Source organism: Sciurus carolinensis, chromosome 2 (genome assembly GCF_902686445.1).
Source record: "Sciurus carolinensis chromosome 2, mSciCar1.2, whole genome shotgun sequence".
Classification (NCBI taxonomy): Eukaryota; Metazoa; Chordata; class Mammalia; order Rodentia; family Sciuridae; genus Sciurus; species Sciurus carolinensis.
Window position 1 is genome coordinate 170,015,338 of NC_062214.1, and position 17,038 is coordinate 170,032,375.

The following is a 17,038-nucleotide window of genomic DNA, read 5'->3' on the forward strand; positions in this document are numbered from 1 at the left end:
TTGGCAGGCTAATGTGGAAGGATTCCAAATTGGAAGTCAACCTGGGGAACTTAACCACATCTGTCTTGGAATGGCATGGTGTGGCGTGGTAGGGGATGTGGCACAGGGGCTTGCCTGACATGCAGGATGCCCTAGGTTGAATCCTTGTTACCCCACTCCCCCACTGCCCCCATTCACACACACAAAGAAGAAAGAAAGATAAGTTCTACCAGGAATCTGTTTGAGATGGCTCAGTGAATTATGGGTTTAAATATCTAGAAACCATGCATTGCTCCATAATTTATACTATTTTGTATCATGTTTTATTTTTAAAATTTTTGTAGTTATAGATGGACTCATACCTTTATTTTATTTATTTACTTTTATGTGGTGCTGAGGATCGAACCCAGGGCCTCACACGTGGTAGGCAAGTACTCTACCACTGAGCCACAACCCCAGCCTCTTGTGTCATGTTTATTAATTTAATATTATATGCAGTTGCCTATGCGTGGTTTCCATTGTGGTTTTGGTGCCCGGATATTTTCTTTGGGTTTAGTATTTAGTTGAAACACCATTGAGGTCTCTGATTGGATGCTCCTTGCTCCATACCTTTCTTCTTTAGAGGAAGTTGGGAGAATCTCCAGTGGGCTCCAAAGAGAGTTGGTTTTATTGCTGCTACAACACTGATGATATGTTGCTTAATGTAATTTTTAATGTAAATATCTAATATTATTGAATTCCTCCTTTAAATAGGCATTATACTAAGACCTCAAAGTACAGTGATGACAAAAAAGAAATTTAAAACAAAAAACAGTTTTGTGCCTGCAACTAGTATTCTTAGTTTGTGACTGGGGGGAGATGCAAATTGTATTCAATCACACAAACAAATCTTAAGTTATGACTGTTGTGACTGTGATAAGAGATTGCTGGAGAGACAGATGGTGCTTTTGAGAGCACTCAAAAGAACAAGGACCAGGTGCTTCCTTTGGCACAGATTTAAAGTAGTACAGGTCTTGGACCTCTGTACAATTAGTTCAACCAAGAAATTCTGTTCCACTCAGTGAACCGACTGTGCCTGCATGCTGTCCTGTGTTCGGGGAGCATTGGGGTACTTTGCTTTGACATCTGATGGACCAGAGCACAGTCCAAAGATAATCTATGCTGGAGAATGTTTTAGAAAGGATTTTGAATGATGCCTACCTAAGAACACTGTAGCAAGCAATTCTGTGGAAAAGAAAAACATTTTCGTTGTCCCTTGTGTGGCTATATGTAGTTCAGGTATATTGGAGGTTTCCTGCAAATGGTTGCAAAGTCAGCCTGAGCCATTGGTTCCCTTTCCATTCTGAGTTCCTGGAGTTCCTGGCTTTTTAAGATTATCTGAAACCAATGGATATCAGGTGGATACCCAGAGGACCCTGAGGATTATTTTTAGCCTACGTGAATGTAGGTGTGGATGAAGAGTAGTCAACTTGTTCTCCCTGTGACTCCTCTGGTCTCAACCTTTCAGGCAAGAGAAGGCCAGAGAGGCCTGGGGACCCCAGAGAAAGCTAGATGCTCGGTGTTCAGACTCCACCGCAGGCGGACACTCGAGGAGTTCCCTATACCTGTAAAAGGAAGTACTAGTGCTGTTAAGATGGCAGAAGGCCCTTCTTCATGTGGCTTCTCCCTTCACGGATGACTCCTCTTTCCCCACTTCCTCTCAGTGACACTTGTTTATTTGTGGTGTGGAAGAATTCTTCACATGATGTGAATTCTTATCCTTTAGTGCTCTGCCCATTTCTTTGCCTCAAACACTCTCTATTGCTGAATAAATTCTTACAGTTAAAAGTTAACATCTGTAGAATTTTTTTCTGGGTATTGAGTTAGTTACTTTGTGGCATATATGTATGGTTTAGTACTATTAATTTTTTATTTAGTTGTTTAGCTTGCTTCTCTAGACTATAAAATCTTTGAAGATAGATTATTCTTTTTGACTTTTCAGTACCTAAAAACATTCAATAAATAGCACATTCAGAAATTTTTGAGGGAATGAATGTAATTATCATCTCATTATGCTTTACCATAGTGATAATTTTGCATAACCGGGTGCAGTGGTGCATGCCTATAATCCCAGAGGCTCGGGAGGCTGAGGCAGTAGGATTGTGAATTCAAAGCCAGCTTCAGCAACTTAGTGAGCTCCTAAGCAACTCAGCGAGACCCTGTGTCTAAATAAAATACCAAAAGAGGGCTGGGGATGTGGTTCACTGGTTAAGGTTCCTGAGTTTGATCCCTGGTTTAAAAAAAAAAAAATCCTATGGCTTTGGGTTTGGAACTTACATAAGATGCAGAGTTGAACTTTTTGATTGATTAAAACCCTTCAGAAGTCACCAGTGCAGTTGCACATACTTATAGTTGCAGCTTCTTGGAAGACTGAGACAGAATTCAGAGCCAGCCTGGGCAACAGAGGGAGACCTCTTCTGAAAAATAGACAAATGAAATAAAAAGTCCTTCGAAGAAGTGTAGGAGTAAAGTTTTCTTGAATCCTTTATTATAGAATGCCAACAGTGATGATGTCATTATATATTGGGGCATTCCTTTTTTTTCCCAAGACCACTGAATTTTAGATTACCTTCTTTTAAAACTCCTTAACAATTATCAGATTATTGTAAACACATTTTCTGGAAGAAACACACTTTAAGACTCATAAATGGTCAAGTGAGACTAATAGGAACCTTGAAAATCATCACTTTTTAGGTAATTATGTTGAAGAAGTGATTAAGTATTTATAGAAAGATTTGGGAGTGAAGAAAATTCATAGGAAGAGTTGTTCCAAATTAAATCAAAGGTATACTCTGGACAACTTAACAAACACATCTTATTCTAATGCTGTGGAGCTCATAGTTTGCAAAAACTTATGTACAGAATGTTATCAGACCACACACATGCCAGCAGTTTGCTTCAATAAGAACTTTGTAGTTCCGCAATAGCATTTGGCTGGTTTTCCAGGGCCAGTCAGACTCCGGGAAATCTGATGTGCTTTAACAGAATTTTCTACTAGAGAGTCTATTGTTAACATGCAGTGAGAAATGTATTTCTAGACAAGTATTCTATAGTGAAATAAGCCTTGTTGAAATAAGCTGGGTTGATTACTGGGGCAGCATTATCATCTTAAACCTTCCGGGTGTGATATGGTATCAGTATCAGAGCGGGCCAGGATGGGCGAAATGTGGAAACTGATCAGACACTCCTATAGGCGGGCTGAAGACTTGCTGCCCGAGTTTTGTTCTTTGTCAGCTGCCAACATATCATGCTAGATCTCTATAGGGAGTTGTTCTACTGGACACTCATCCTTTTTCTCATAGTTTCTGTTTGATTTTAATCAAAATTGAGTGTGCTCCAATACTACCCTAGCTTAAGTTCCTCCATTCAGATGACAAAGTGTTCATTTCCAAATGCTGATACATTAACTTGAATTCCCTGTTACTATTATTTTGTAGATAGGGACTTTGTAAGTTTTCAGGATATTATATCTTACTGGTCTCTTGTTCCTTCATTGTACTTTCTGGACTTGGTGGATGATACTCAGACTTTTTTCTTTTTAATAAGAAAAAACCGTCTTGCTTGAGAAACTTTCTCTGGTATGACTATCTCCTGCCCAGATCTCTTCTGTTTTTCTAGTCTTCCAGTGACATACATCCTTTGTGAAATGTTCATTTAAAATTAGCAGTGAATAAAATGACCTCATCCAAAAGCAACTTTTTTTCAATTTTTTTTTTTTTTTTTGGTGTGTCTGTGGGTGCTGGGGATTGAACCCACGGCCTTGTGCATTCGAGGGAAGCACTCTACCAACGGAGCTATATCCCCAACCCCAAAAAGCAACTTTTTAAACTGCATACTTCAGTGTAGCAATTTGAAATCATATTTGAATTAAGTGATGTGGATTCATATTGCAAAAAAACATTTAGCTATTCCTGAAGTTTATAGTTGAATAATGTGCTCAAAACACCCTGAAAAGATAAGTTTGAGATGATAAATTTCACCTGATGGATAAGCAATAAGGAGAAAGATAATTAAAATAATTTGTGATTAATTTTACTATTAACTTGAAGAAACTGTATTAAAGCTTGCTCAAAAATTCTTTTTACTTTTTCAATTATGGTTAAGAACTTTGGAGATTTTAGTCATGTTTTATGCTATTGAAGTAAGAAAAAATATATATAGGTATAATTATAGCCATATGTGTTGTTTTAGTTTCTTACAATGAAATTGGGTGAAGGCTCTTTGGAAGTTTTTCTTTAAAGAATATCCTTGATGATTCATAATTTCATTATGTCTATAAAATATACTTCAAATACTATCAAGAAACTAGCTCTGACATAATAGCGAGAAAAATGAGCATTATTTTGGTAAGTGTGCTGTTATCAAGCACACAGCACATGCTGGTGGTTGTTCATGTGTTTCATTTGACGAACAACATTTAACCCCTTTGTGAATTTATACAGGATTATGCTGTGATTGCTGGTGCCTCTAATGTAGGGTGTTACTGGGGCCTTCGGACCAGTGGTTAAAAATGAGTCAAGAACTGGTCCCACTGTGGCTTACCCTAAGATACTTCCCCCTGAGACCCCTCCTTGGACCTCATCTTTAAGACCAAGACTGTAAGTGCACTGGGTCATTTCCCTTAGTACATGGAAGAATTTGTATTAATTAAGTACTAATTTTGTGCCAGGTATTTGCTAGATATTCTGTTATTTTAGATAAGGCTTTGCACAGCTTCAAGATTAAGGAATGAGTGTGCACATTTTAGTTACGGGGTGGTAACCTGCCCAGGGACACTGTAAGTCTGATTGTCTTCCCATCCAGGTCTGAAGCTGGAGCCCCTGCTTTTTCCATTTCACTGTAATATCCTTCTTAGACAAGGCGACAAAGTGGCATGGAGAATATTTCTTACTCTCTGTTTTCTAAAGTGTTAGTATCTTCTCCAGAATACCTGAGTCAGACAGACATTATTAAAATATATCCATTAACCAGCCTGCAGGTGGTGCACATTGCTCAGGAGGCTCTTGAAGGAGGATCCTAAGTTTGAGGTCAGCGTGGGAGACCCTGTCTCAAAATAAAAAATAAAAAGTGCTGGAGATGTGGCTCAGGGCTTTCCTGGCGTGTGTGTGTGTGTGGAGGGGGAAAGCATGTTTCTTTTGTCTCACTCCTTTAACCCAGTTCCTGTGCCTCCGAGCAACTGTAGTCCCCTGTTTGTTCATTTATGTTTGTACTTTGGATTGTTGACTTGGGTTTGTGTGTTTTTCTCTGTTCAAGATTAGTCTGTTAATCTTTGGAATCTTGCGTGTTCCACTAATAAATTTGGTTTAAGTGACCAGTTTTAGTTTTGAATATTATGAAGGCAGTATGGTAAAAATAGTGTAAGATTTTTTTCTAAAGTATTAGCTTTTTAGCTCTTGTATTTGGCATTAACCCTAATAACATTGTGAATGCATAATTTTGTATTGCTTTGAAATGTATTATTAACAAGTTATCACCTTGTGTTACATGTGTCATTTTTAAAGATTTACCGTATTTAAAAATGTGATATAATGATATTAGTGCTAAAACTCATTAACAGGAGCATTAAAATTAGATTTTGTTGTGTAAATGCTCTTCAGTATGAAGAGTTTTGAGTGAGTCCACTTGTGGAATGTTTCTTCTGCACATTATCTTTTGACCGAATTATTTACTAACAGATTTTAAAGGTAAACTACAATCACAAGTTTCAAAGTGCCCATTTAGAACTGAGTCACTTTCTAGGACTGGTCCCTCTGTGACTAATGTATAGTTTCTGACTATGTTGAAGATGACCATTAATAACTTCAAAGATCAGTTAAATGTAACCTTGAGAGAACTCTTGTTTTTGAGAATGGTGTAATTATCCATTTTAAGGTGGTGCATTTTCTTACTTAGACAAACTGCAGCCTTATTCATGCTCTTTCATTATTTAGTGCTTTTCCTCTGTAAGACTTTCACAAAAGTGTTAACCTTTTTGGAGACAAATGAAATATGTGTGTTTGTGCATGCATACATACACACATGGCTGCGATGTTCTCTAATAAACCTTTTGGTAGTTCCTCATTGCTGTAGGCTAGTCTAATCCCTTTAGCAGGTGGCTTAAAAATTTTGGGGGACAGTTCCAACCTTACAACACCAACACCCCTTCCTTGCCCTTACTGTTGTTTCCAGCAGATGAAATTACTTGCTTTACAATTTGGTTTTTATTATTTGTGTTTTATTGACATTATTTGCTGAGTGCCATGTTCAGACTTTTGCTCAGGAACCTTTTATAATCACAAAGCATACTTTTTCATCATGTTTGTTCCTCCTATATAAGTACATGACAAAGTGTTTCTGGTGTCTGAGGTGGCACAGTTTGTGTTTTGCTTTTAATTTATCCTTACAAGGTATGACAGATTCCCACGTGGATTTTTTTTTTCTTTGAAAGGCTTATAGCCTAAGTGGTATTAGCTATCTAAAATTTAATTGCAGTTCTTTAGACTAATTTGTTGAAGGTTATTATTTTTCAATTTAGTTACAATTTGATAGTGCTGAATCATCTATGTATATAAAATTAAGTTTTCAAATTCATCAGTAAGAATTGTAGCAGGTTCCTTTGTATTAACAGGGTCCTTTATACCTCAATTGCCTGATAAAACTACAAATCTCCAAGTTTCATCTGTATTTTTCCATGTTGGAAAGTCAGCAATAACTCCGAATGACATGCCTTGATTAGATAACTGACACTCTTGGGATGCTAAGATTTGATGGTCATCTTTGTAATCAAGTGATGATTGATTCCAGATAAGTTCACTGATTCCAGAAATGATCTTTAAGTCTTCTAACATCAGTTCCCCAGCTTTCTGAAGGTGGAGGCCAACACTGGATGACAGACGTTGAAGGGATGTTAAGGCCAAAGCAGAACTTCTCTGCTTTCCTTCTTTCTGTCTTGTGGCTCTCAACAGAACTTTCCCATGCCACATTTAGAGTTCAAATGTTTCTTGGGTGTGGTTTCATGTTTAAAATGTCACTCACACCCATGTGAACAGTATAGCCTTTTCTGTGTTTATTCTTTTCGGTTCCTTTCCCAAATTGCTTTTCCTTAGTTCTCTTCTTTGCTAGCTGGGAATTTAACTTGGTGTTCTTCCATAGCCCTTTTGAGTTGTGTGTGTGTGTTTAAATCATGATTTTCTTTTGCATTCCTTGAAGTTGTACCTACCTGCACTTTGATTTATATTATTTCCTGTTTTTTTAATATATAATTCCCTATGAGTTAGGTTGTAAACTTTTTGAAGGAAGGTCCGTGTCATTGTGATCTTTAGAGATCCACATGTTTTTTGCTTAATGCCTTAATGTCCAAGAGATGTTCAAGAAGCATTTGAATAAAAGTTAATATTTGCTCTTGAGTCAAGTGAGAGGGTACAAATGGATCTCAGTTTTTATTGAGGCTGGGGTGGGTATAGCATTCATTTTTGAGAACAAGGAAATATACTGCTGAAACTTGCCTTGTTTAGGTCTGGCCACTCCCTGGTGCTCATAACGTGTTCCTTGATGCATATTCAAGTCCTGCTTCAGTTAGGAACTTCTGCTTTTCTAGTTTTTGTTTTGTCATTAACTGTGTTTCTTAAATTCTAGTGAAGGGAAGAGAGAAACAGTTGACTATCTGGTTGCGTTATCCACCCATCTGTTTCCTACATATGATAGCAATTTCCACTTAGTGCCCGTGTAGTCAAAAATCATCATACAAACGCAGATTCTGGTTCTTTTAGTATGAAGAATGTTAAGGTTTCACTTTTTAAAGGTCTTTCTTGTTTTTTAGACCACGAGCTTGCAATTAATGTATCTTCTTGTCACCTTAGTACCCAAAGTGGCTTTTCTGGTGTGAAGAGTAAGAGGCATACTTTGTTGTCTGGAGATCCTGTATTTTCCTCCAAGGGGTCAGGATAATGGGTTCAGGAAATGTGTCATTTCAAGAGGTAAACCCAATTATTTTCATTTTAAAATGGTCCAGGGCATTCATATAAAACATTTCAAGTGAATTATGACATTTTGGTATTATTACATAAAGAGTCGAATTAAGATTTAATTTAATCCTTTCATATAGTAGTTTCAAGACTGTCTTTTCAAAGATGATATGTATAGTAAACAGCTTTGGAAAATAAACTGTTTACCTCAGAGCAGGATTAGGCATGCTTATTTTCAATAAAGACAGTGTCTCATTCAGTGGTAAAGGTCAAATAGGCTTTCTGCCCATTATAACCAAAGATTTTGGTTCAGTAAGCTCAGGGTAACTCTCCTGTAATATGGTTCACTGCTCCGTAGGTATCATCTGGTTCTCTTTGTGTCACTTGGGGGGATTTGGAACTGGCACTGAAAAAATGCTAATACTTTGGTCACTGCTACTTCTATGAGTAGTGAAATCCTTTGTCTCCGACCCAGAAATCTCATGTTTTCTGCCAGGTAGCATCCATATAACTGTGGCAGGCTAACTCATTGGCCTGTAAGCAGGGTGGAATTTTATATGTTTACTTCTCTTGATACCTAAGAACACTATAGAGAGTTTTCAGCAGAGGAACAATAAAATGTAGTTTAACTTTAAAAAAAAAAAGTCTGTTCAGCTGCTCTGTGTGAAAATATGGATATAAAGGAAATTAATGAGGAATCTGGGATCATTGTCTAGTTAATAGTGGCTTAGACCAATGTACTGGCAGTGGAGATGAGAAAAGTGAAGAATTCAAGGTAGTCTTCAGGAGGTAGGATTTATAGATCTGTCTTGACAGAATGGAAGTGGGGTATGAAAGAAAGGAATGAACAGTGAATCCAGGCTTTGGGCTTGAGCAACAGGTTAGAGAGAGGTGACTTCTGAGGAAAAGCCTTTAAATGAAGATTTTATATATATATATATATATAAATTACATATATGTATGTATGCTATATATACATATCTTACATACATATACATACATCTATATGTACACACACACAAGCAAAGGAGATAATGATTATATGAATAGAACTTATTTCTTTTGCCACCATGTCATCCTGTTTCCAGCCACTTAATTCACTTGGCTCTTTTTGTCATTGTAGACATTCTGTGCTTAGAATAGCAAGGAAAGGAAGAAAGAAAAAGGTTTTAGAACTTGGGAATTAAAAAGCCATTGGCATATACTTTTCTGGGAAGAATATAAAAAATTTTGCATGTGTCTTCATGGGTTATCAAACCTATTAAAGTTAAGAAGTAAAATCTTGCAGTTCTTGACAAATAGGTTACCTCGATGATAGTAAATTAGAGTAGCTTGGGAGGGGTTATTTTTCAAAGAGCTGATATTGATTTTTACCAGAATTCATTATCTGGGGGTTCAGAAGGAAACTGAATTTTCCCTTTTTTTTTTTTGCAGTTAAAGTCATACATTTTTTTTTTTTGTGTGCTTTTTTCCTCACTTAATTTTCTAAATTTGTTTTAAAGTTGGGATTTTCTCCATTAATTCTCAATAATTAAAGTAGAACTGGGATCACTATGCTTTAATGCAGAAGGGTGAAAAATGCACCTACGGGATTAATATACACACTTTGTCATCTTTATTCAGGTATTCTTCAGGGTAACTCCTTGTCTTTCAAACTCCAGATGCTGATCTCATTAGCACCTGATCATCTTTTATTAAAAAACCAACCAACACAAAAAGCAAGATGAAACAGTAATGCATGCTGTCATTCCAGCTATTCAGGAGGCTAAGGCAGGTAAGGTGGATTGCAAGTTCAAGGCCAGCCTGGGCAACTTAGTGAAACCCTGTCTCCAAATAAAAATTAAAAAAAGGGCTAGGGTTTTAGCTCAGTGCTAAAACTGGGTTCAGCCTTCAGTACTGCAAAAACAAAAGCAAAACTGAAAACTTTTAAACAAACAAAAAACCCTTCCATATTGTCTATTAAATATCTGCTTTTTAAAAAAATCTACTGAGATTTATTATTTTTTTGTAATAAGCTTCTTTCTTTCTCTTCTCCCTCCCCTTCCTCCTCTTCCTCTTCCCTCCCCCTCCTCCTTTTTGGGGGGTACCAGGGATTGAACTCAGGGGCAATCAACCATGGAGCCATACCCCAGCCCTATTTTGTATTTTATTTAGAGACAGCATCTCACTGAGTTGCTTAGCCCCTCCCGTTGCTGAGGCTGACTTTTAACTTGGATCCTCTTGTCTCAGCCTCTTGAAACACAGGAATTACAAGGCAAGTGCCACTGGCGCCCAACACCTGCTTATTATTTTTAAGGAATGACTTTATATTTCTTAGCCCCAAATAGTATTAGGCTGCAGTGTGAAATTTGCATGAGGTTTGAATTATTTTTTTTTTGCCATCTTGCCCATATCCTTTGATTTCTTTTCTGTAGTAGGATTTTCTTTGGTGTGTGGCTAAGGTCTAGATTTATCTTTTTTGGAAAGAAAAGATTAATGGGAGAAGGAAGATGGAGCTTAGCAATTTTTCTTTAAGAAAGTAAAATTTTTTTAGGTAGGGGAAGGCTAGGCTTCAAATTATTTCTGACTTAATTTGTACACCTTTAGTGGAAAATCAACAATGGAAAAACCTAATTCTGCCTTAGAGATAGTCTTAGAAAGGATGACTTAAGTTACAAAACATCAGTGCTTGTCATGAGACTTCCCTGAGATTTGAGTTGTCACTAATGACCAGTAGCTCTGGAGATGTTTTTACCAGCAGTGAGTTGTCTTTCATTTTTCTTTTTATGAAGATCCATTTTTCTAGTTTTTGGTATAGTTTTGGTATACAATCTAAAAATATCCTTAGATAATAGTGATGTTTAAGCTTCTCTAGATGCCTGATTTTTGCTGTAGAGTATTGTTCTTCCTTAGTATTCTGTTACGTGAACTCTTTCAAAGAGTTAAAAATTTATCACCGATTTCATGCTATGACCTAAAAAATTTACAGTTTTTATCTATTTAGTCTGTTTTGAATTTCACAAGTGGTTGCTAGTCTTTTCTTCCTTCCCCTAATTTTAAAATAAAGCAAAAACAACTAGTAATAAGACTTCACCAGGATCCTCAAAGAGGAAATTGTATTTGGTGACTGAGTTGGATTAGACTTTAGCCTGTGGAATGTGATAGAAACTCTACATAAAGGATTGTGCACCTTGCTCTTGCAGTTGGAGTATCCAGTGTGGCCCAGATTTTTGAGCCTTTATTCCTGTTCCTTGCCTTCAGGAAGGTGTTTTTTATTTCTCTTTAGTTTTGGACCTGGACTTGCCCAGACTCTAAAAACTCTTGTGTAAGTGGTACCAAAGCACAGAAAGGATCTCACCCCAGAAGACACCGGTTGGTTCAGAATCATGCCTGCCTTTCTCTTGTCCGCTTTCTTCTCTGTGCTGAGGATTGTAGAGAGCACAGCAGACAAAGATGGAGTTAGACAGATGTTTACTAGTTGTATGACCGTGTGATCGTTCAGGTTCAAATCTCAGCTGTAACATTGGACTCTTCTGATGACTTCTTGTAGTCTGGTGAGGTGTAGACTTTGTACCTCGAGGAGCTTGTGCTTAGCACTTGCAGATTCTCCTTAAGATCTAGAACATGATCAGTACTTTGAAGATACCGTATGTTCCTCTTGCCTCTCTCTGGAGGTGATCACTGTCATGAATTGTAGGTTCAGCATCTTTTAAAAATGTATATATCTGTACATTAGATATTTTAACTTCACATGATTTGGGCTGTATAAAAATGGCATCATATAATATACAATCTATAAACAAGGGAGCCCCTCACAGCCAGATGGAGTAGAGCTCTGGGCTTTCTACTTGGTCTTTACTGATGGGAGGTGGGGGTGGGGTGGGGTTGCAGGGTTTTCTGTGGTGTGTGTGGCCTAAGGAGAGTGATTTTGGTCTAAAACTTTTTTTGTTTTTGGATCTTGCTAAGTTGTCCCCTCACTTGCCCTTTAATTAGAGAAAATAGGCTTTTTTTCTTTATTAGTTCACAGGTTGGGGTGGCATTATATGACATATGATGGAGAGGCTGAATCCAATAAGTAGATATATGAAGGTTAATGGGAGCCAGATTTACTACTTTAACAGGGAAGGGGAAGGTAAAAATTAGGTGGTGAACCCTGTGGTGTTGGATTAGAATTCAGTGTTTATCTGTATAAACTTGTGGTTTTTAGTATATATACATTAAAAAAGCAATACATATAAAAGTAAATGTATGCATGTATGTATTTAGTTCTCTTCATTTTGAGGGCTTGGGAACAGTGGTAAACCAGTTGAAGTGAATGCAACCAATATCCAGATCTTGATTTCTTAATACTGTTTTCTCACTGAAATGGGAATAGTCCCAGTATGGGCCTAAAAATCACTTTGGCAACCACTAGAGAATAATTAATTGGGCCAGGAATTATCAGTGAACACCTAAAGTACTGAAAGGAAGTTTGTTGAAAACTAAGATATTTATATAGTTAAAGCACAAAAGTTTTACTGATTATGAAAGGAAAAGAAACAGTAACTTTATAATGAGAAAATCTGGCAGATATTACCTTAATGAAGTGTTATATGTGACTATTACCAAATTATGGAAAAAATTAAAAATATCATACCACTTAATAGGGTGTTTTGAAGAAACTTTTCTGTGATATTCGTGCTGAAAATTCATAACTTGAGTCTAACAAGGAAACATCAAACACAAATTAGGAAACATTTTCTAAAATTGGTCTGGAATCTTGAAAATTCTCAGGAGCATGAGAGTCTAAGAAAGTCTGAGGAATTCTTCCAGATTGAATTAAGACTAATGCAATGAGACCTGAAAACATCCAGCATTCAGTACAGCATTGAGATCCTGGGTTGAATCCTTTTACCAGAGTGCACTTTATTGGGATATTTGGAGAGAGACAGTAGAAGTAACTTGTGAAGTAGATGAATGATACCACATTGGTGTTAATTCCTGAATTTTAGTGATCACAACTGTGGCTTTGTAGGAGAATGCCTTTGTTTATAGAAATTAGTCATGAATAATGGTTTCTATACCTTGTTGGCTATGTAGAGTCAAGTAGCTCAAGGAAAAAAGTTATTTTTATTGTTCTTGTATCTTTTTGTGGGTTGGTTTCAGCTTATCAAGCAAACCAGAATAAAACAAAATAAAAATAAACCTTCCTGTTGGTTGAGTTGCTCAGAATTGTTTGTCAAACAAATCATTTATGAGGTTTAATAGGTTTGCTTTTGTGGGCAGTTAGAATTGCCCTACCAAGTGTGGCTTCCTTTTCTATTTTGATTTGTCTTTTGGTATGCTGGTTTGTTAATATTTATCATCATCTAATGTATATTTTCTTTCTAGGCTCATTATGTATTTCCTTCACCTATGTTTTGTCTTTGTGAAAACTGCCTTTTTGAATGAAAAGTGTGGTTTACCAAAATATGGCACTTGTCACAATTCACTGATGATTCTGTATTTAATTTGAACTTACTTAGTGTATGCTGTTCTTTTCTCAGTTTGTTGGTGAACTATTTAAGTAATTTTTTACCATACTACATCTAACTCCGTGCTGAGCATGTTTCAGTAGGCTTTGAGTTTGCTTTTTTAAATCATTGGACTGGTTGGTTGCCTATCTTAGAATTTTTGGAGTATCAGCAGGGATCGAGTGACTGATGTGATACTGTAGCCAGTTCATAATCTAGACAGCTCGTGCTCGTGTTTAAATGGTGAGGCCCCTAAGGTTTAGGATTATACATTCTAGACCAAGTTGGTTCGAGGCCAGAAATTTGGGTGGAATAGGGTGGCGCCAGGGAGAGGCTTCATTGTCAGAGCAGCTTTCTTTCTGGAGGACGTTACATGTAAGTTGTCAGGTGGAATCTGCCTTTCCCCTGAGTGCAGGAAATCATGGGTTAAAGACACTGGCCCCCATACTTTCTCTGGTGGGATTAAAATCTGTCATAGGGCTTTTTTGCCTAGATAGTTTGGTGGACAAGCTTGTCTTCAGCAGTTACACCAATTTTCATATTTCTCAGAACAATCAAGGAAAAGAGCTTTTAAAAATCCAGAGTGGTGGTTACATGACTCTCAGTACACACCCACACGCACAGGCTTTTCTTCAGCATTTTGTTATATTTTTCCCCCCTCACTGCTCTTACTGTGTAGGTGGCCTTCTTTGGATTGCTTTTGACAGGAAGTTGAACAACCTTTTTTTTTTGGAGCGGAATATATTTTACTGCTGAGTGAGAAAAAGGAATGAAGTGTTTATACCTTGAAATTTTATTGAGTTTTAGATTTAAAGACCAATTTAAATCCAAAAAAGGGTTAAATTTTGTATTGTGCACTACTACTTCTGAGCCTGTGTAGTAATTTCTGGGCCCCCCTTTCTTTGGAGCATTGCTTTGTTTTCTCACCCATTGATGGGTATCAAGAAGTTGTCTTTGACGGATCATTATTTTTCTTGCTCTTGACTGCTACCTTCCTCGACCTTCTTATTTCTGCAGTTGGGTGTGGTGGGCTCTATGCAGATATCACAGGCACCTTGAATTTAGAATGTATCTGCTTCATTCCAACATAGGATAAGCCCAGCATTCAGGAAAACTTCCAGGTCCAGATGTCCCCAGGGCATGGGTGGGAGCTCCTCCTGATTGGAGTGTTGCCTCTGCCAAAGGTTCTGCCTGGACTGCCATCTTTCTGGTGCTTTGGGATATGAGCTGCAGTCTCTGCCTCTCTACTTGTCTCCCATGGCCTACTCACTGCCTGGGGTCACAGTAGTTGAGTCTGATTTGGGTTTTCCTATAGAGCACCGAGAATTCAGGGGAAGAAATCAGACTTCAATCAGAATAAGCCCATCTGCATCATTGAAATCTTGTCTAGATAGAATGGAGTAATTCTGATGGAATTTTTCTGCGTGTGTTCTTAAGTCACGTCCTTTTGCTTGAGTTTAAAATCTGCATGTTTATTCATGTTCCTAAGTGGTTTACTGGTGCAAATCAGCTGACAGGTATGTCTTATTTATATTATTAGCTGGTTATAGTTCAATTAATTAAGAATAACAGAACAGCATATATTTTGAGTATTGTTTTCTTCTCACATTCTATGGTTGTATTCTATAGGCTATTCATGTAAAAACTTCAGGTTTTATTATCTGGGTTATCTAACTCTCAGAATATCCTTTATTGGTTCTTTTCCTCAGTTTGCTTTTGATGCTTGTACCATTTACTTATGGTAGTACGGAAAAGCCCTGTTGGACGATGGGAGGGAAAGGGAAAGTATTGTAGACTGAATTAGAGTAAATTATATTCCATGCTTTTATAAGCATGTCAAAATTAATCCTAGTGTTATGTGTAACTGAAAACTAATAAATGTGGTAGGGATAAAAAACCGATGACCTGTTGCAGGGTCTTACCCAACCCTATTCTGCTATATTAAACATCATAGTGTTGGGACATATCAGGCTCTGGGTGAGCCCTGTTCTGAATATAAATTTAAAGTAAATTTAGGGCTGGGAATATATTGTTCAGTGGTAGAGCTCTTGGTTTTCATGGACAAAGTGCTGATTTTGTTCCCTAGCATCATAAACAAAGAAAATAAATAAACTTTCAAAGTGCCTTTATATTTGACTGAATAAAAGATGGGAGTCTTATTGAGCAGAATGACAAGCTGCAAAGAGGAGCTTCCTGTCTGGTCTCACCAGGAGTTGGAAATATCTGTGAGTGAAACTAAGTTCTGGTTCTTACTCATCTTTTTTTTCTTGCTCTTCTTAAGTTCCATTTTATGTGAGGAGGAACAGTGTTTAGCAACTAACATAGTTTGATATAGTGTTTAACCCTAGTAAACTTTCAAAAACACGATTCTTGGAAGCTCTTATAAATATATGTAGTCCGTTTGATTTTAATATTTTTAGAAATGGGTACATTTACTACAGGTTATTGCTGTGAGGCACGCATGTATATTCTTTGAATAAGAAACAGTGTTCATAGGAGATATTTATGATTGTGATGGGAGCTTATTTATCTGAAATGAGCAGTGTGAGAATTTCTGAACAATCAGAATGTTTGGTTGCTGTAGAAAAGGATTTTTCAACTTCACCATTATTTTCATGTTTGACTGGCTAATTCTTTGTCATGAGGGACTGTCCTGTGCATTGTAGGGTGCTTCACAACATCTCTGGCTTCTACCTACAATAGGACATCTTTTTCCCTGAGTGGTGACAACTAAAAATGTCTCTAGACATTTCAAGATGTCCCCTGCTCCATGTCGAGAACCACTGCTTTGGAAAGGAGGTTGGTTCCGTAGGATGATGTCTTTAGTACATCAGCATCACCTCCAAAGGGGGTTTCTTACAGGTTCTGGTTCCTGGGTTTCTCCATAAACTTCCTGAACAGATTATCTGGGGGGTGGCCCTGGACAGCATCCCCCCTACAGATCTAATAGGCAGGCTGACAAATTTGTTTTATGTGAGAGCGGCTGTTGGTTAGCTCGAATTGAAATGTGTTGAACTGCATATAAAGAGATTACAAATTAAAGGGATTTGACTGGTAGTGGTGATGTTTTTCCCTCTTACTTACTAAGTGTGTTTTTCAAAATTTGAAAATAGCTGTTGTACTAAAGTTCACAATTTTTTTAATCTAGGTTTTGAATGATTACATCAAGGTGGATTCGAAAGCAAGATTTACTTCGAGTTTTGCGACAGGATTAGGTGAGTTGGTAGATTAGTCATCAAGTCATGTTGGGGGAATGTCATTCAAACTCTCATTCTTAGAAGAAGACCTGCTATTTATAGCATGATTTTGATTTATTAAATCTGAGTCCTCTATTCCCCCCCCCTGGCTTCTCCTCTTGATGTTTTACTGGTGACAGACAGAAATGGAAAAGGAAAAGATGCTAAATGCTTGTGCAGTGTTAGTCATTGATTTCTGAATTCAACATTGTCATTTTTACAGATAAAATAGATATTTTTTCTGGTATTTAAATTAATAAGGAGACTTTTTGTTAGCACATTTCTATTCCATGATAAATGCATTAAAACATTTGTTAAAATTTGATGGAAGTTTATACCTTAACTGGTGTTCTAAATAAGATCTTGCTAA

General features: G+C 37.2%; 1 protein-coding gene across 1 annotated transcript in view; it reads left to right on the forward strand.

The window, feature by feature from the left end:
• Sipa1l1 (signal induced proliferation associated 1 like 1) overlaps positions 1–17,038 on the forward strand; it is a 367,944-nt gene that overhangs the window by 68,884 nt on the left and 282,022 nt on the right. Inside the window, 2 exon segments of the mRNA XM_047538302.1 lie at positions 9,623–9,735; positions 16,581–16,647. The gene's annotated coding sequence lies outside the window, so the exon portion shown is untranslated.